The 20,517-nt window shown below is 35.9% G+C and overlaps 1 protein-coding gene and 1 long non-coding RNA gene across 12 annotated transcripts in view; one reads left to right on the forward strand and one right to left on the reverse strand.

Moving 5' to 3' along the window:
* BMPR1B (bone morphogenetic protein receptor type 1B) overlaps window positions 1–20,517 on the reverse strand; it is a 419,833-nt gene that overhangs the window by 314,247 nt on the left and 85,069 nt on the right. The gene's annotated exons all lie outside the window — the stretch shown is intronic.
* On the forward strand, window positions 1,783–20,473 carry LOC109499064. Of its 3 annotated transcripts, XR_006596929.1 has the most exons (4): window positions 1,783–1,999; window positions 18,142–18,258; window positions 20,040–20,279; window positions 20,402–20,473. It is a non-coding gene; the product is annotated as an uncharacterized LOC109499064 (long non-coding RNA). The 3 variants fall into 3 exon arrangements; XR_006596928.1 differs by having other exon boundaries at window positions 1,784–1,999; window positions 20,040–20,461; XR_002156184.3 differs by lacking the exons at window positions 20,040–20,279; window positions 20,402–20,473 and having other exon boundaries at window positions 18,142–18,458.

Raw genomic sequence — 20,517 nt, forward strand, 5'->3', positions numbered from 1 at the left:
CAGCCTTAAAAAAGAAGGAAATGCTGTCACGTGCTACAACATGGGTGAACCTCAAAGATATTATACAAAGTGACATAAGCCAGTCACAAAAAGACAAATCCTGTATGGTTCCACTTAGATGAGTTATTTAAAGTAGTCAAACGCATAAAATCGAACGGTGGTTGTTAGCGCGCGGCAGGGCAGAGATGGGTGCTGTTTAGTAAGTACAGTGTCAGTTGTGCAACATGACAAAGTTGTGACGATCTGCTGCAAAACAACGTAAATATACTTAACACTACTGAACGGTACACTTAAAAATGGTTACAATGGTAAATTTTATGTTGTGTTTTCTATTACAATTTTTAAGGCAATAAGGCATAGACAATAAGTGACAATACATGAGGTTATGAAGTCAGAATTAATAGTCATGAAGTACAGATAAGATTCAGAAAAGCAAAAGAGAAGAAAGGTCAGGTAGAAGATCCAACCTATTCAAAGGTATTTGGAGAATAGAAAATACTCAGGTGAAAAGGCAAAAAAGGGTAGAGTGGCCCAGATGAAACTAGAAAAGTAGATTGAGGATCATTTGGTAAGGTGGTCAGAACTCAAGGACAAGTCTCTGGTAACAGAATAAAGCTCTGGCTGGACTGACCAGAGGTGACAGGATGTCATCAGGAACAACTGTTACAAGACTGCTCAATGCTAAGCACAGAAGTCTGGCTTAAGGCAAATAAAATGCAGATAGAGTATTTCTAGACACAGTCTAGGCACACGTGAGGTGGGTCAAAGGGAGCCCATGGGCGACCTAATCAGTTGAGGTTCCCATAAATGAAGACATATCCTAGAAAACCTTTGACCTAGAAAACCTAGAAAATGAAGATATAACCTAGAAAAGCCAGTATGGACTTACATTACCTTTGAATTGTACCAAGGTAAAATTTTTTCACTCCAAATGTTTTAGGAAGAGAAATTAGAAATTATCTCTTGGGGCTCCTGGGTGGTTCAGTCAGTTGAGTGTCTGACTTTGGCCCAGGTCACGATCTCCCAGTTTGTGAGTTCGAGCCCCGTGTCAGGCTCTGTGCTGACCGCTCAGATCCTGGAGCCTGCTTCTGATTCTGTGTCTCCCTCTCTCTTTGCCCCTGTCCTGCTTATTCTCTGTCTCTCTCTCTCAAAAATAAAAATAAACATTAAAAAAAATTTTTAAAGAAAATTATCTCTTACATCCTTCCTCCAAAGTTCAGTTTTTTGCTCACAGAAAGCATATATAAGTAATTATCTAGGCAACCAATAATCATCATTTATTGCTGAATATTTACATGAGGCTATGCAAAACACTTAACTGTTAATAAAAGATAAATCTTAAATATGATAAGAAAGCAGATTCACAAATTCATACTAATTATGAAAGACAAAGGAGAAATTTCTGTATTTCCCATCTGAAAAGTAAGGTTAATACTGTGACATACTTCAACTTTAATCAAAAAATAGAATTACAAAACTTATATTTCAAACAAACACTTGTAACCATTACTACATGTGTGATATTGATAGAGACTTTTCATACTATACTGATGTTAGCTGTAAAGAATAATTTTGAAAAAACTCTTGATACTTTTAGAAGATATTTCAACTAGCTTAGACCTGAAGGCTTTGTCTACAAATATTTACATTCAGTTTTACTTAAATTATCAGTTTTGAATTCCCAAACCATAACCTACAGCTTTGCCTTCAAAGCTACTAGAGGTTAAAAGATTTTTTTAAACGCCCTTGTGAGGTCACAGAGGCTGCCAAGAGGCCAGTAAGAGAAAGCAGACCTCACTGCCTGAATGTCAATTATCCAGCCCCTGGGCACTCGCTCACAGAGTGCCACAGCTTAAAATCATTATAAAGATAGCATTAAGACAATTAAACAAATTACTTGGAATCAAGAGTACTTAAAATCTATCCCTAACGTGAATAAAAGGTACCAGAGGACAACCTCAGAAATTGAGGGAAATTACAGAAAAGTGTTACAACATGAGTAAGTACTCATTGGTTTTCTCCTTGCAATTTAAAGTTTTTCAAGCATTCCAGAATCAAACCTTTGGGTATTTCAGTAATGCACACAAACTAGAGAAGGTCTTAAAGTATTTCAGTAATTCACAACACTCAAAATAGCTTGTGTATACAGTAAACCAAGTTGTTTGAAAAGTTTTTGACTATTCAGTGTCCTTCCTAAAGCAATCAATCTTTTTTTATATGTGTTTACCTTGTACTATTTTTTTAAAACAGTGGAGTGTTAAAGATCCTGTTCTCCAGCATGCAATTGTAAGTGAGTAATATAATAAATTATTAAATCCTGAAGTCCAGAAAATCCTAAAAAGAAGACTCTGAGGTAAAACTTTTTTTTTTTTCAGAAAAAAACAAATCCACAGAGCACAAAGGGAAAAACATAGATTCTCTTCCCTTTTTAGAAGTGCGTGTGTGTGTGTGTGCACATATATATTTGTATATGTTTACATATATGAATAATACATATACATCATAAATCAACAAGCAGAACACTGACAAATATTAATAATCTTGAAGGTGAAAATATTTACATATAAAATTATGAAGTCAATGCCAATCCTTGAAATAGCAGAAAAGACCAACAGTTCCAAGTTCCAAATATATATATATATATATATATATATATATATATATATATTCTGATTCTGTGTCTCCCTCTCTCTCTGCCCCTGTCCTGCTTATTCTCTGTCTCTCTCTCTCTCTCAAAAATAAAAATAAACATTAAAAAAAATTTTTTAATTTTTAAATATATATATATATATATACATATATATATATATATGTATATATAAACATATATTTTTTTCCCTATCAGGAATAACAGCTTTACAAAGACATACACATTAATTTATTTAATCTTCACAATAAGCACATGGTCCTTTACATGGAACACAGTGCAGGCCAGTGAAGAGCCAAGTCTTGTAGTCAAAAGAGTCCCCGGGTATGAATGCCAGCTCTGCATTTACTGACCTTATGATCTTGGGCAAGCTGCTTACTTCTCCAAGCCTTGGTTTCCTCATTTGTAAAATGGGGATAATAATACCTAGCTCATATGTACTGTAATAAATAGATAACAGAATACCTCTGTCACACACACACACAGATCACTAGTTACAGATAAGTGTCTGAAACTCCTTGTAAACTAGAGTCTCCTTGAGGACTGTGGCTATCCATCCCCTCATCTAAGGCTATTTCCACTGTCCCTAACTGCTCTTCAAGAGCCTACCACAGGACACCTTCCAGCGCTGACATGGGAAATCCCAAACTGAGTCATGTTACCCTTCTTTGCATCATCTCAGTTTTAGAGAAAAAAGTTCCCAGAGTAAGGTCAGAATCCAATGCAAGACTTTTAAGTATGGTGGAACAATTATCAACTTGCTGTGCTAACAGAGGATAATGTTTGCCGGAAGAATATCAAATGCAAAGGTAACACAAAAGTCTCATTGTAACAGAAACTTAAATTTACTCTCACATACTCAAGAAAAGTTTAATTAAATGATAAAACATTAAATCATTTCTTTCCCTTCCCTAACAAGACAAGCCAAGGCACTGAGAAGACAAAAAAATACTAAGGATGCTATTAATCCAAAACATGCACAAGCTTAAAGCTAACGGTTCCTATTATAACAGTAATTCCATAATCATCACGCAGCAAATAGCATAACCAAGTAAAGATGTTCTCTATCACAAAATGGTAACACTGTAGTTTTTTGTTTGGTTGAAACATTTCAAAACATCTTGGCTGGAAACAGAGAGAAAAGGAAGTCGATACACTGAGAGCAACATCAGCAAGACACTACACAGACACAGTGATTAAGAACTAGTGTTTGACTATGATGGCCCTTGAAAGCCAAAAACCTATTCCTCAAGACAGCATTCCAAGTTTAGTGGAAGAAAATTACAAAAACAAGCCCAAATACGGCACTAAGTTCATGCTGCAGGAATCCACATAACATGAATTTTTATCCAAAGGTTTAAAAGAAAAATTTAGTTAAGACTGGTCATAGTTTATAAAAATAGAATTTTAAAAGGCTATTAAGGACAATAAGATAAATTTCTTTTCCTTAAAATCTAAATTTCTCTGTAGCTTCTATAAGTAACGTAACTTTTGAAACACACGATGCATGTTTTCAACCCTATGACCCACAAGGCTTGCTAAATATCACTTGAAAGTACTACTACTAATTTATTCAATCTGAAAGATATTCTGCTTTACACAAATACTGATCAGAACTCAAAGAGAAAGAGGTGCTACTATTCTTTACAATCACTCATTCGGCTTTGCACCTTTAGAAAAAATAAAGGCTGACAATATATAAAACATGTACCATTCTATAAAAACTAAACTTTTTTTTTTTAAGTTATTTAGAGAATCAGAGAGAGTGAAAGCAGGGGAGGGGCAGAGAGAGAGGGAGAGAGAGAATCCCAAGCAGGCAATCAGGCTCTGCACTGTCAGCACACAGAGTCCGACCCAGGGCTCAAACCCATGAAGTGTGAGATCATGACCTGAGCCAAAATCAAGAGTCAAATGCTCAACTCACTGAGCCACCCAGGCACCCCTAAAAACTAAACTTTTAAAAGAAATGCTTACATGAGGCCAAGGAAAATAACAACTTAAAATGTTACTTGTTAGGAAAAGGTTTTGTACTTAGAAAAACAGTCACAATTTATTTTATAATGAGTAAAAGTGAGTATTTCAAAATCAAACGGGCCTTTTGAACCCACACAATATATGTGGAACACGCTTCTAATTTCAGTCAAATCTAAAAGAGGAAGAAAAATAGATACTACCTGGTTGAAGTATAGCCCAGATGCAAAGCTGAACACTGAAGATACATGCTATCTGAACAGCACAGATTTAGACAAAGTAGTTCAGATTAAAGAGCTGGCCATATATACTTAAAAGTCTACATCTGATCACTTAAGAAAGGCCTCAAAGAAAAAAGGAAAGGGTACTTCAACATGTGATCTGGAAGAAATTTTAGCATCACAGGAAAAGTTTGACTTTCTTCTGGTGCTTAGTTATATAAAGGAAAAAGGTTTGAAGAAAAAAAAGTGTAAAATTGTTTTCATACAATATATGAATAATGAATCCAGACTTTAAAAGAAAAGCTGTGGAGGTTTTATCTTTTACATTATGGAAAAAATAAAATTAAATTCACAAATTATCATTCCCAGTTTCTAAGATAGTAAGAAATTAACTTAGACAAATTACAGCTTTTTTAATTAAAAGAGGTTCTAGAGAAATTTAAGATACAGTCTCTGATTTTTAGCATACTCCTCAGAGTGCTCTAACATTTAACTTTTAAATAATCACTCCATGGCAAATCATACCACTATGTAAACAAGCAGAACAAGAAATTAAAAGTTACAGAAGAAATTCAAGTCCAGCATTCAATCCATCATGTCTAGTCTGCCAAATCAGGAATCCCTAAAATGAAATGTTTGTCTGAATAAATTATAAAGTCACTAGTTGAACATAAATACCTTCTTATCCAATACTTTTGGTTAATAATAAGTCAAATGTATTCTCATAAACTCAAACATTGATTCTCATGCTCCAAGAATATTTTTACCCTGCTTATTACTATCATGGCATTAAGCATTGTGGGTTTTGTTGTTGTTGTTTGTTTTGTGGGTTTTTGTGGGTTTTTTTCGGTTGTGTTGTTGGGTTCTTTGTTTTTGTTTTTGTTTCTGTTTTTGTTTTTGTTTTTGGTCTACCCTCTGCCTAGAATGGTCTTTCTCTCAAGTACAACTGTTAAAGTCACGCTTATCCTTCAACACTGAAAACAAAGAATACTTCTTGGTCCCTTCCAAGGAAACGTGCTCCTGTTAGATCATGATCCTGTTAAATTATGATCTCAATATGCAACTAGAACTAGTCGTCAAAACTACAATAATTATACCTAAACCATAAACATGTATTGAGCAATGTGTCAATCACTTTCTGAAAGTTATGAAAAATTTTGTGTTCCAAAGGGTTCATAAACAAGTATTTTCAATTTTCCCCAAAACAAAACAAAACAAAAATAACAAAATATAGATAGCCAAAGCCCGAGAGGCAGGCAAAGGCTACACTAAGGCTATTCTTGGTGAAAACTGAGATGATATTTAAGCAAGACATAAAATGTAGGAATAAAGAGAAGACTCAAGATTAAGATACTACAGGCAGCAAGAATTAGAGATTTGTTCCCAGATTCCTGGTTTCAGTGTTTGTATATCTGGTAATGTCCTGTGTAGGGATGTCACTTATATGTAATAAAGAACAACAACAACAAAAAAAAAGACTAAATTTTACGGAACTGATCATGAGTTCAAAATGGGCATAGTGAGTTTGGGAGGTATTATGAAATAAACAAAAAGACTGAAGCCTTTAATGAGGGTCAAGACTTAAGGTGGGAGACCTGTTCTGTGTTTTGAGGAGTGCTTGTGAATGGGGCATCAGTCCAAAGAGTAAATCATGCTGGAGTAAGAGATAAAGCAGTTTCTCTGAACCTCAGTGAACACATTTACAAGGCATGTGGAAGAGCCAGGAAAAGAACCTAGCAAAGGGGAAGCCATATAAATAAATGAGGAGAGGATAATATTAATAAAAAGTGTCATTTTCATTGGATACAGGGAATATGCCAGCACCTGAAACAAGTGTTTGGGGAATCTGGCAAATCAGTAGTCATTAGTGATTTGGTGAAAGCAATTCCAGCTTCAGACAGTGAAATAAACAATGAATGGGTGGTCAGGAACACACACAAGTTCTTTCCAGAAGGAGAGTTAGAGCAGCAGTTAGAAGCTGACAATGGGTCAAAGAAGGGTTTTGCTAAGGGAAAATAGTTTATTAAAAAAAAAAAAAAAAAGGAGTTAGCAGAGAAAGAGGGAAAGGGAGAGTGAAAGTAGAAAATCACTGAATATTATTTCAATTTGGAGAGGAGGCTTACACTCAGAAAGAAGGGAAGGCAATATGAGTATATGGGAATATAGGCGGATGTTAATATGAAGCAGAAAGCTGGTGGCCCATGACCTGTATTCATGCAGTTGAAGAAAAGAAATGGTCAGCCTTTGAAACGCTACAAGGATATTCAGATGTAGAGAGCTTGAGTTGATAGAGAGTGACGTAATCCTTATTAGAAATGGGAGAGGGAGCAGACGAGGGGAAAACACAAGCTCTGTAAATGAATGAAGATGAGGCTTCGAAGACAGATACTGGATGTCATCTTGAAGACAATGGGAACCATTGAAAGATTTTAAGAAACAGCATGAGCAGATTCATGTGTTGAACTATATGCTGCATGTTTGTACTAGCTTTAACGAATAAAAATCTACATTTTCCTGAATTGATAGAGAATATACCCATAAAACCTGATCATTCTTTAAAATTCCCCACTGTAGGGGGTGCCTGGGTTGCTCATTTGGTTAAGCGTCCGACTTCAGCTCAGGTCACCATCTCACAGTTGCGGGTTCAAGCCCCTTGATGGGCTCTGTGCTGACCTCAGAACCTGGAGCTTGCTTCAGAATCTGTGACTCCCCCTCTCTCTACCCCTCCCCCACTCACACTCTCTCAAAAATTAACATTAAAAAAAAATTTTAAAAATAAAACTCCACGTTGTATTCAAATGTAATGTTTGTAAATCATAAAACAAACCTCAAATACCACTAAACTATTTTCTCATGTATATTGTAAAAATACGTATTTAAATAGAAAAAAGTAGTAAGTTGATTTCTTACATGTTGACCTTATTTATAATTTTAAGCATGATTTAAGTAAACTGGCTAAAAAGGAATCAGGCAAGTTTGAGTTTTTGTTGACATTTATCCTCTTGCCCTAATATTTTCAAAACAAAAAGGCACCTTGAGCTTATACCTCTTTTGTCAAATGCAATAATAGAGAAGTCAAGTCCCTAATATACCTTGAAGAAATTCTAAGAAATTATCTGCATAAGTGCAATTTAAGTCCTTTAATAAGACTCTGACTTTTTTTTTTTTTAATTTTTTTTTCAACGTTTATTTATTTTTGGGACAGAGAGAGACAGAGCATGAACGGGGGAGGGGCAGAGAGAGGGGGAGACACAGAATCGGAAACAGGCTCCAGGCTCTGAGCCATCAGCCCAGAGCCTGACGCGGGGCTCGAACTCACGGAGTGCGAGATCGTGACCTGGCTGAAGTCGGATGCCCAACCGACTGCGCCACCCAGGCGCCCCAAGACTCTGACTCTTAATAAAGGATCCATTTCTAAAAAACACACAAAACAAAACTAAAATGGCTCAGAAACAGTAGCTAATAAGCACTTCCTTCCTATGGGATTCAGGTCACCTTAATATCCAAAATGATTTCCCAATCCTCCCTCTATCTCTATTCTTCCCCACACCTCAAATCCTTTAAAGGGTACCTTGCTGTTGACTTTTTTTAAATAATTGCAATCTTCCTTAATTCTGATTTTTATTCTGACATCCTCCCACCTGCCACCATTTATTCTCAACCTGCCATAAGGAGATGCAAAATGGGAGAAGGTCTTCTGAAAACTGGATTCCAGTAATTACAGTGGTAGGCACCTGAACCACAGACAATTGTTTCTTTGCAGTATTGCTACTGCAACACATATTCCTTGAATTTTGCCCATTAAAAATGTTGAAAACTAAAAACATAACCCGACCTACTATCTTTTTTTACTTTTCTTTGTTTTATAAATACCAATAGGATATTAACTAAAATCTATAATCTGTAAAGAAACAATTCAAATATACAATTCATCATGTATATTTGAATCTACCTTCCATTACCTTTAACCTCATTACCATGTACTGAAATCTCATTCTGCCTGACAACCACCCATTACTGTGTAGTCGTGTAATTAAATACAACTTCTAATGGGCAAGTATGAAATACATACCAATATTAGAAGATGCCGTATGATTATTTAGAAATGGTTTCATGAATGTAATATGGAGCAACTCTGAAATGTGTAGATGAATCAAAAAGATATCTGCCCCTTTTATTTGTATAATTAACAATATTTCTGAAATAAGTTGGAGTCTGGTTCTCATCACAAATGATCCGAGTAAATAAAACACAGCCACATTGTCTCCTAGAACTTGAGAAAAATTATATCATAAAATGTTTATCTGCAAGAAAAGTCCATGTTAAAATATATTATGTCAAAATGAAACATTAAAGGAGAATACACAACCTAAACTAGAAACCAAATAGCAACTGCAAAGTAAATTCTGAGTACTACTATTTTCTTCACCTTTCACTGTGAATAGCCTGAACATCCTAGAATGTTTGTGGAAAAGAAAATCCTAATACTGTTATTCACCATTCCATGTTGCCAAGAACAGGGTCCTTCACTGTCCCGCTTCACTTCTTGTGGTCACCACCACAAAATAATATCCTCCAGAGCCTGAGAGAGTCGGTCAACTATCTAGAAGCACCATTTCTACACTAAAATGTTGCATTAAAAAAATGTGTCTGGGGGCGCCTGGGTGGCGCAGTCAGTTAAGCATCCGACTTCAGCCAGGTCACGATTCGCGGTCCATGAGTTCGAGCCCCGCGTCGGGCTCTGGGCTGATGGCTCAGAGCCTGGAGCCTGTTTCTGATTCTGTGTCTCCCTTTCTCTCTGCCCCTCCCCCGTTCATGCTCTGTCTCTCTCTGTCCCAAAAAAATAAATAAACGTTGAAAAATAAATAAATAAATAAATAAATAAATAAATAATGTGTCTGAAACTTGCAATTTTCTAAGTCCTCTTTTTTTTTTTTTTTTTTAAGCCTTTTTCAGCCATGATGAGGTACTGGTCGACAGGTACTACGTGGACACAGGCACTACACAGTTACCACTATTACTATCTCCACTGAAATATACAGTTTCCTCACAACTAAAGTCTAACAAGCAGTAAATACAAACTGCTTACCAACCTGTCTGACACTTGGCTTAAGATAATCCTATTTTAATCAAACAACAGGTTCAGGGAATACACGATGTGAAACGACCTCGGATTACTCCTAATACACGAATGAAACTGTAAATCGCTGAAGTCTGCTCACTTATATCAATTTATATCATTTCTAAATTTCTCATTCAGAAAATAGATTAGCTGCAATTTTATAAGTGGCATGGGTTTACCGGGTAACTTTTTTGCTCTGTGCAGTAACAAAGAATACTTATGGAATATCAAAAATCATTATTTGCCTATAGTCACAAAGTTTGCAATCTAGGTTGGTGATATATGTTTTGTGAGTTCAAGCACCATGTCTTTACTTTGGTAATAAGAAAAAGGTAGAACAGGAGGCTTGACAAGGTAGACAGAATTCAGGTAGTTGTGTGGAGAGTACCCAAGACTTCAAAGGGCGCAGGTGAGGCATACCACAGGAGAAGTTCAACCTTGGTTGAAGTGAAATACAAACACCAAATTGGGTCAGAAAATACTCTGGGGTGAAGCAGGTAATATCAAGTTCAAATCAGCCCTCGAAGATAGACAAAGAATTCAGTTACGCACCACACACTGTTCTAAGCACCTCGTATGTATTATCACATTTAATCGTCTAACGGCTCTGAGAGGTAAGTTATTCTGTTATCCCAACTTTACACATCAGGAAACTGAGACACAGAGGTATTAAACAACTTAACCCTAGATCATCCAGCTAGTAAAGAGCAGAACCAGGATTTGAACCCACTTTATTTGCAGCACCTTTTCCCATAATCACTGCACCATACTATCTACAACTCTCAAGCCAGAAGTGAAAAACATACACTTATGTGAAGGAATAAAGAACAGAATGGAATGAAACAGAATGGGATCTATGAAACAGACAGATGTATGAACTTGGACTTTAGGTAGACTTGGTCCAAGAACTTCTTGTTGCATGGAATGGCACCAGAAATGCCTAGAATCAAGAAGATCCAGGTCTGCCAAATTCCAAAGTTGGTTTGAACTATTATAAAACCAAATTTGCTGTAACCTAAATGCTTAACAGGAAGAAGAGCAAACTCCTCTGAGAATTAAAAAAAGAAAGTAAGATCGATAAGTAGCAGACAACTTCTTAAATTAAAAAAAAAAAAAGGCATATGCCTGGTTACACTGAGACTGATAGATATAAACAATTCAATTAATCAAATGAATACTTATGCCTCAGTTTTTAAATTTTCTTGATCTATATTAAAGCAAACCTATTATGTGAACCTGATATTCAAAAGCTAGGAATTAAAACAACAAATAAGAAATGGTCCTTGTCTTCAAGAACTGCCCTGAGATTATGTATATCTCATTCTATAATATCTGATGACTATTTTGGAAATAATATTTGCTCATCATCTGAATATTTCTGGATCTCCAAATGCTTCTAAATATACAGCTTTGGCTCTTCAAGTTTGTAGCATTTATCAGCTAATTCTCAGACCGTACTTTATTTCCTCATTACCCAAAAGAAACCAAAGATTTCCCCGTGGTGAAAAAAATCTACATACAAAATGAAATAACTGCCTCGTTAATTAAATTCTTTCAACCTTCAATTTCTACCTTCATCAGAAGTACTTCCACCTAGTTTAGGAAGTGTTAGGGAATCATTTGTAAAGGGAGAAAAGGGGCAAAAAAAAAAAAAAACGTGCTTCTCTTAGCCCAATTAGGAAGTTTAACCAAGGAGGTGGAATTTCAAATCAAAAAACCAAGTTCTAATTAGTTACAGATGAAAATCCCCAAAACCACCCTGATCACAATACAAATCATTAACCAAGAGCCTGGAAACCCAGAAAGAGAAGGATTTTTCATGATAAAATGGAAATGATTTGCTTTTGAAATCCTAACCACAACACCCTTATTAAATAATTTGCTCACAGACTGGGCCAAAATAACTAAAAAATGTTTTGTTATTTTCACAGATATCTTAAGTATTAGTACTGAGTATTGCTGCATATTAACTCTAAAAAAAAAAAATGTATACTGAACCCAGTTGTTTTAAGGTTTATCATCTTTATGCCACCTGGTTTGAGATGCGTCTGCAAAACTGCCACACTACACTGATCAAAGTGTTCACCAAATCAAGAATGCAGGAGTTGACCATATGAGTATTCCAGTACTTTCTATCTTTGAATGTTCCACAAATAAATGTGTACAAGGTATTCTGAAATTATGTCTCACCTAGCAAATTAATGTGGGGGTGCCCTTAAACACACGACAGTCCATAAAATAAGGCTGCTTTATGGACTTGTCAGTATAAAAGCATCCCTCATGGGAAGGGCGTTAACAGGGTGTGCTATGGTCTTCAGTTTAAATCAAAACAGTGAACCTGAATAATTGAGAAATATAAAAGCCGTTTTTTTTATAAAAAGATTAACCAGAACATGCATTTCTTTCAACTTTACAACTTACAGTGAATACTACCCATTCCAACAAAGTATAGCCTCTTGATGCTTACTTCTCACACCTCCCAATGTAACTTGCTCTAGACAGTCTGATGGGGGCACAATTCAAATTCTTCAAAAAGGCCATGATCTAAATCACTTCCAGATTTGCTTGTTAGTCTAAAATTCTTGCATTAATAAAATAATATGATTATGGCAATAGCCAACTATGTGAACATGCTTATCTATTAACATAGCCAGAAAAAGAAAGGTAGTCATCTCTATAAGAAAAACAAAGAAGAGAAACAGAACAACAACGAACAAAAATTCTTTTGGACTTAATCTCATCTGTGAATAATTAGAAGAATTTAGGTTGATTTGGGAGAGGTGGAAGAAAGATTCTGAAGAGATAGGATTACAGTGTCTTTTACTTTGATGTATTAAAAAATGAAGAAAATGAGGAGGAAGAAAGATTAAACACACATACATGTGTGTGCATGCATACAGGCTCGCACACACACACACACACTTTCAACCATCACAGGGACTAACCTCCCTGTCCCATTTTTCACTTGGTTGGGGTTAATGACAAGTAAGATAAGGGTTGTATTCAGTTCTTTGATTAAAACAAAATAAAGAAACAACTATTTTCACTCTACTTTGGCTCAGGATAACTTACTTTTTTTGGTCTACTGGAACTCATTCACAATAAAGGAGGAACTAATTCTGTGCAAGATGGAATACTTGGTCAAAATATCTCCTTACACCTTAAAAACTAAATGCCGGGGTGCCTGGGTGGCTCAGTCGGTTAGACGTCCAACTTCAGCTCAGATCGTGATCTTGCAGTTCATGGGTTCGAGTGCTGCATAGGGCTCTGTGCTGACAGCTCAGAGCCTGGAGCCTGCTTTCAGATCCCTGTGTCCTCCCTCCTCTCTCTATGCCTCTCCCACACTCGTACTCTCTCAAATATAAATAAACATTAAAATATATACATACATAAAAATAAATGTCTATTCTAAAATCCTGTAACAGCATATAATCACGACATGAATTCCATCACAATGACTCTATTTTATGCCCTCTAATGACTATTGAATTTTATAGGCAGAATTCTTCAAATTTCTCCTTTTTAAATACATTTGCTGTACATTCCTTTATATTAAAAAAAAAAAAGGTATTTCATTCTTATTAAAGAAATTCCTGTCGAAGAAAAATTTAGGAGTGACATATAAGTATATAACAATTTCACCATTCAGAGATCATTTTAAATTATTTGGTGTATTTACTTCAATTTCACATTTTTTTTTTTATTTAACACATTGTTTCCCAAACTGGTATTGAAATAACGTTTTTCTGGTAGATGTTAATATAATGTTAATATCTGTTCCACTAAAAGCAATGTTCTGTGGTATTTAAAACAGTATAAAAAGGTTTAGGCAATGTTAGCAGAAATCTATGGCAGCTTTCTCAGACCTATAAGGTGCTAACATTTACTAGGACTTAATTCATAAGAAATGACTTGGGAAGTAAGTCATCTGGAGAGCAAACATATTTCCACATTTACTTCCCACTAAATACCTCTTCCTTCTTCATTATTAGCTCTCAGCTTGGGGTACACTGAAACTACGTTATATTGGAAGGATATTTCCATATCACTAGTTTCAAAACCATGATTTTAGGGCTATAAATTATCACTAACTGTCTCATAGTTTATCAAAATTTTTCCCATTTGTTATCCTTATAAGCAAATCTTATCACATATCCATGATTGTAACCTTTAGATAAAGCACTAACCTTTTTAAGAAAATGTTACCAAACTATCGAAATGAGTATACATTTCAAACAGGACTTTTCCACTGAGCTTCTATCAAAAGGGTATTTTGGGCGTGCCTGGGTGGCTCAGTCAGTTGAACATCCAGCTCTTGATTTTGGCTTAGGTCATGATCTCACAGTTGTGGGATCAAGACCCATGTTGCACTCCGTACTGAGTGTGGAGCCTGCTTGGGATTGATTCTCTCTCTCCCTCTCTGTCTGCTGCTCACATGTGCCCTCTTTCTCTCTCTCAAAATCAATTAAGTAAACTTAAAAAAAAGGGGGGGGTTCACTTGTTTAATATATGTTAGTTAATTTGATTGGCATAAAGTGAAAACTCATTTTTATTTCCATTTCTTTGCAAAACAGGCTGATTTTTTTTTTTCTTATTTTTATCAGCCACTTGTATTTATCTTTCCTAGACTGGACTTCAGTTCTCCTTCCCCATATTTATTATCTTTTATCTGTTTTTTTATTCTTGATCTTTCTTTGAAATCTAAGTTCCTGAAGTTGGTTCTTCACATCATTGATTTAGTTCTTCAAAACATGAATTCTTCCTTCTTGCCTCCTCTGCAGAGTTGAATCCCACTTTCCCAGTTTTTTTTGTTTCCTGCAATCTTGCCTGAAATATGAGTTAGTTCTCTCCTTGCAGCTGTCTGCAGCAGGTTCACAGATACCCTACCTACTACCTTATGTTATGTTAAACTGTTTTCTAAACGTTCTAGTTTTGTAAATACTCCCTAAAATGTGCTTTTCTCGAGCATTTTCAGAAAGATAGGCCCTTACCCTGAAGTACAGTATCAGTTAACAAATCAAATGGTGTTCAGGTTTTCTGTTGCCTCTTCCTGTGCTGGTGACAGTGTCCACCATCCAAAGAAGGCTTGGCCTGGCTCACTGTGCTCTTGGGTGGTTATAGAAATCCCTTCACAGTGCTGTAGCAGAGATATAGATTCATAGGAAGAGTCAAAAGTCCAATTCTCAGTGGCCATCAGGCATTAATGTAAAGCTTGTCTCCTGGATGGCAAAGGAACCTTCTCCTAACAGATTGCCGATCTGAAAAAGGACCACCTGAAATCTAAAAGGCCTACCATTCGGTTCTCCACTCCCACTTTGAGTCCATTACCTGGGAGACATCTTCCTTTCAGGATGCAGTGGTCTGCAGCTCCAACTAACCTAATCTTTAATGTCCTTGCTGTTTTCTTTGTTCTTAAAGCTGCTGGACGGACAGAAAAACTACGAGAACAGAAGCATAAATGATGGTAATATTATAGCTTCCTCAGAAAAACAGCCGCCCTTGCAGCAGATGGAGAGCTGCCCCATTTCCTCGATGTTTCAAGATCGTGGGTGTCTGAGCAAGCAGATGATGTTACAAAAGAAGCAAACTACATTTGCTACTTTATACTGATTAGTTTCATTAGATAATCCTGTTTTTCCTAGTCTAGTTCCTTGTAGATGGGGGAAATGCATCAAAATTTCTAGCAATTGAGTATCAGTCTTTTTTTCCCCCCCATTACTGAGTTTGTTTCTAGGTCTTCATTAATCTCTTAGCAGAAAATTAGAAGAGGCTATGTCAGCAAATGCAACCAAATGCTATTTTTAATGGGAAGCCTCTCTAAATTTTAAATATAAGTTTGAATCTGATTATTTCACTGCCAAGCACAAGAACTCATTTGATCCATTAACATAACTTTATTTTAAATAAATTTATTAATGCTGAAAAGAACAACACACAGGAGACCAGAAGGCAATGTTGCTCTCAAAGCCACAAGTATCACCAATGCAGAAATACAAATTCCTCTTCTTCACTGGTAACTGGCACCCGAAGAATAAAAGTAGACTTTCCTGTTAGTTGAAGTTGAAGGTGGTTACCAAAAAAATTAGCATTATCCTCTACTTTCTGGGTGTTATTACTCATATAGTTTTTGCTAAGTACATGACAGTGTTTTTGTATTTTCTATCATTCTAGAGCACACAGGCTAACCACGCTCATTTGCTTATTACTGATGAACATCATGATACTGGCAAGTCTGAAGTCCTTGGCCCCATCAATTTCTCATTACCGTGTTGACATTTAAATAACACCAAGTAGAGATTCTACATATGGCTCACTTTCACATCCCACACATCTAGCTAACTCTAAAGAATGGAAAATAAAGAGGAAATGCAGATAAATATGTTATTAGAAAAGAGATAGGGAGAGCTTCTCTGAAGGTCTGTCCTGGACACATTTTAATGGTTATAATCCACCTTTGAAAAGATTCATGTGAACACCAGTGAAACTTAACAGCAATTGATGTAAAGTCAAAGATAAACTGATATAAAATCCGGGCTCTACTACCTAATCGTTGTGTGACCTTAAGCAAGGTAATTAACCTCTCTATGGCTCTCATTTCTGTTTTGTAAAATAAAGGTATGAATAATGTGTGCTTCCTCCGATGGTTAAAAGACTTAAAAATAAAAGATAAGGCAAGTAACATAACTGCTAGATAAGTGCTCTATAAATGTTTGGCATGATCACCGCCCCCCCCCCATGTATTCTAAAATAACACAATCTTTACATGATACGGGATTCCACTTAAGAAGATGAAGAAAGGATGTCTTTGGTAGTCACCCACAATGATTTGCTAGCAACGGATAATTTGCTTAGATTTATTTTTGCACTGACATTATTTTAGCTTGCACCATTCAAGACACCTTAGATGGATTCTGAGAAACAACTGAATCGCTTGTCCTTATCAATTACATTAAAGTATAAGAAAAACTGAATAGACAGAGGAAAAAAACAACAAAAACAAAGCAAACAAACAAAAAAACACACACACACAAAAACTACTGATGCATCAGAAAACAGGCCCTATATTTAAAAGCTTAGCTTAGGGGCACCTGGGTGGCTCAGTCGGTTGGGCATCTGACTTCGGCTCAGGTCATGATCTCGCGGTCTGTGAGTTCGAGCCCCGCGTCAGGCTCTGTGCTGACAGCTCAGAGCCTGGAGCCTGTTTCGGATTCTGTGTCTCCCTCTCTCTCTGACCTTCCCCCATTCATGCCCTGTCTCTGTCTCAAAAAATGAATAAACGTTAAAAAAAAAAAAAGCTTAGCTTGGAGCAAAGGTTCTCAAGAAAAGCACCTAGGACTGTCCTCTTTTTCAAAATAAGTGATCACATTTTTGGCTTGCACATGCTTTTTATGGGCTGAGAAACTTATGTCAATTGCAACACAAAGGAGAGTTCCAAACAAAGCATTTCCCTGGGTCCCTCACACCTTTTGAATGAATGACTAGAGAGGGTGAAGTACACATTTATAACTATATGAGTCTAGAACCTTACTCCATTTTACATAAATACATAGCATTTTAGGAAAAAATTTAATATGCAATGAATTCTTCAAGAACATACAACTATGTTAACATGTTGATTGCTTCTGACAAAGCTCCAAGCAAAACAAAGCTTTGTCAAAAGCAATCAACATGTTAAGAAAAGACACATAGGGTACATGAGTGGTTCAGTTGGTTAAGCGTCTGACTCTTGGTTTCAGCTCAAGCTATGATCTCGCAGTTCATGAGTTCGAGCTCCACATCGGGCCCCACGTCAAGCCCCACGCTGACAGCATGGAGCCTACTTGGGATTCTCTTCATCTCTCTCTGCCCTTCCCCCTGCTATCTCTCTTAAATAAATAAATAAGAACTCTTTTAAAACAGTCACACCCATTATCTTAAAAGCACTTGTTTTTGAATTGCTAATACAAATATTTTTAACTTGTATTTGTAGCTGTGGTCTTCCGAGTGATGCCACATGTCTGTACAAGAATCTACCATTTCATTATTCCTGGTACAGTCATGCCTAAGCATTTCCATATTGAAATTGTTATTTTTGAAAATGTAGTTGTTAAAGTCTTTCATAAAAAACTTTCATATAATTTCTCCTTCATAAGAGACTTACAGTAGGGTAACATAATATTTTTTTTTTTTAATCATTTCAGGATACTCAAGGACTGTTATAGACGAGGCAGCATGGGGTTTGAAGGAAGACAGCACTAGAAGGAAAAGAACTTCACAGATGACCTCAAACATATGAATGCAGCCCAGAGGAAACGGAAGTAACTCAGTTACTTTCCTTCAAGTACACAATGAATAAGAAAGAGTAACTTGAACTTGCATTAAGAAAAATTTAGGTTAGGTATTTTAAACACCATCCCGCAAAAAAGGGCTGTAAATCGCCACAATGACTGAGAAATTAATTATCAGCATACTTCAGCCATTTAAGAATGTGATAAACAAAAGCTTTGTTAAAAACTAAGTTGTACCATAAACTGTGGCAATTCTATAGTAATTCATTTAATACTTTAATGGTTCAAAATGTTTCAAAATGAACTTGTACAAAATTCAGTCTTCAAGTAACAACTTGGGAGCTTGGGATGTGAAAGAAATGGTGGGAGGGGTGTGCTATCTGTTCAGAACGTTTCAAGTTTGATGGCGGCCTGTGCTGCTAGTCTAACCATGACCTCTCCTCCCCACACCATCCAAAGTCGGGGAGAAAAACAGGAAAAAAAGAAAAAAATAACACTGGCACTGAAAACAGCAAAGCTTATTTTGCGTACCTCTTAATCTAAATACAATGAAAGTTACTTTAAGAAATACGATTCAGCATCACACATCCATATATATGTAAGCTACACCAGCCCCCACAAATATTCTCGTCACAGAAGTATCATAAAACCACTTGCACCTTTCATCCAAAAATGTAATGTGGGATGAAAAGTAGTTTACCAAACTTTAATATTCACCATAAGGTAAAATTCAGCTATTAAGTATTTTGAATTCTTAGATTTACAACTAAATTTATTAATTCAATCAATAAAAAATCTCTGGAGTTAACAATTTCACATATGTGACAGTTGTATCGGTGAGGCTTCAAGCTGGCATGAATCTCTCCGAAGGGGACTTTCTGTTACTTTTACTCCATGAATTCCAAGTTTGGTAAACAAATTACCCTTTTTAGGTAACAAACATTTGCTCGTTTTTAATAAATCAATCATACACTACTTTAAATCAGTACTTATGACCAGGGTAATATGACTATTGGTACCAATCTGCGTTGCAGGTCCCTAGGAGTCTGAAAACTCCAGACTGGGGACCATGGGTCTATAATGTATTAGGCTCTAAAAACAAAATAGAACTATTAAAAGCAAACCGATTTTTCACAAATGGACTCTCAATTTTAAACCACCCAATATTTCTTTGTCTAAAACCCAGAATTTTCCCTGTAGCTGAAATTCCACACATGGTCTCCATATCCCCAAAGAAATGCCCTTTCCAGATGAGTTCCTAAGAACAGAAGTATGTTTCTTCGAAGTCAGCAAGCTATTTATAAAAAGTACAGTAGCCCCCAAGGGAAGATCAATTGGCAAGTATAAAATTACCTTTATATAGTGTAGTAGCTGCTATGCCCTTTCTTTTAAGGAGGACAAATACAACAATGATCAAAAAAATAAGGCATGTGGAACGTGATAATTTTAATATGGTGCCTGTCATTACAAGAGGAAAATACTACTGATTTTCATGACCCTGTAAAATATTTGAATTACCAACTAAACTTGCAAGTGCATAAATATCATAAAGCTAAATAATGTACTTTCATTACCACACCTATCATTTGAAACTAGAAAAAGCAACATCTTAAATGTTAAGATATCTTATTTTTAGTAATGTTAAAACATAGCTTACTGATTTATGTAAGTTCTTCAACATGTAAATGGTTTATATTGAATATATGCTAAAATTTCCATCATTGCTTAAAATTAGACATAGTAATGTTCATATATATATATATATATATATATATATATATCTGTGTGTGTACATATTTTTGTCTATACAGCTTAATTTGAATTACTTTTCTTCCAAACACTCACTGAAGACCACAGATGATATTTAAAACACTGTCCAACTGATGTGGCCTGCACATACCCAGGAAGAATGGAAAATGGCCAAAAAGAACCAAGACAGCCATGCCAGTGCATCTGGACTAAATTCTGTACCTCCCTACACTTGATCTACCTGTAAGAACCATACTCCCTTGGTATTTGCAAGAAATGCTAATGTCACCGTGCATAAATAGGTAAGAGGGGGGAAATGTGTTCACTCTTAGCACAAGTTACTGAAATAATCTCTACTTTCTTCATCTTTGTCCCCAATCTATATGACCTACTGCAACAAATTTTTATTAATAACCTACTATAGGCCAGACGCTGTGCTAGGCACTGGGGAGAAGATGTACAAGACAAACAAGATCCCATGTTCACAGAGTTATTAACACAAAGTTTATAATCTAGTTGGAGAAAATAAATGTTTGTGTT

The sequence above is a fragment of the Felis catus genome, chromosome B1 (genome assembly GCF_018350175.1).
Source record: "Felis catus isolate Fca126 chromosome B1, F.catus_Fca126_mat1.0, whole genome shotgun sequence".
In the NCBI taxonomy this organism is placed as follows: domain Eukaryota; kingdom Metazoa; phylum Chordata; class Mammalia; order Carnivora; family Felidae; genus Felis; species Felis catus.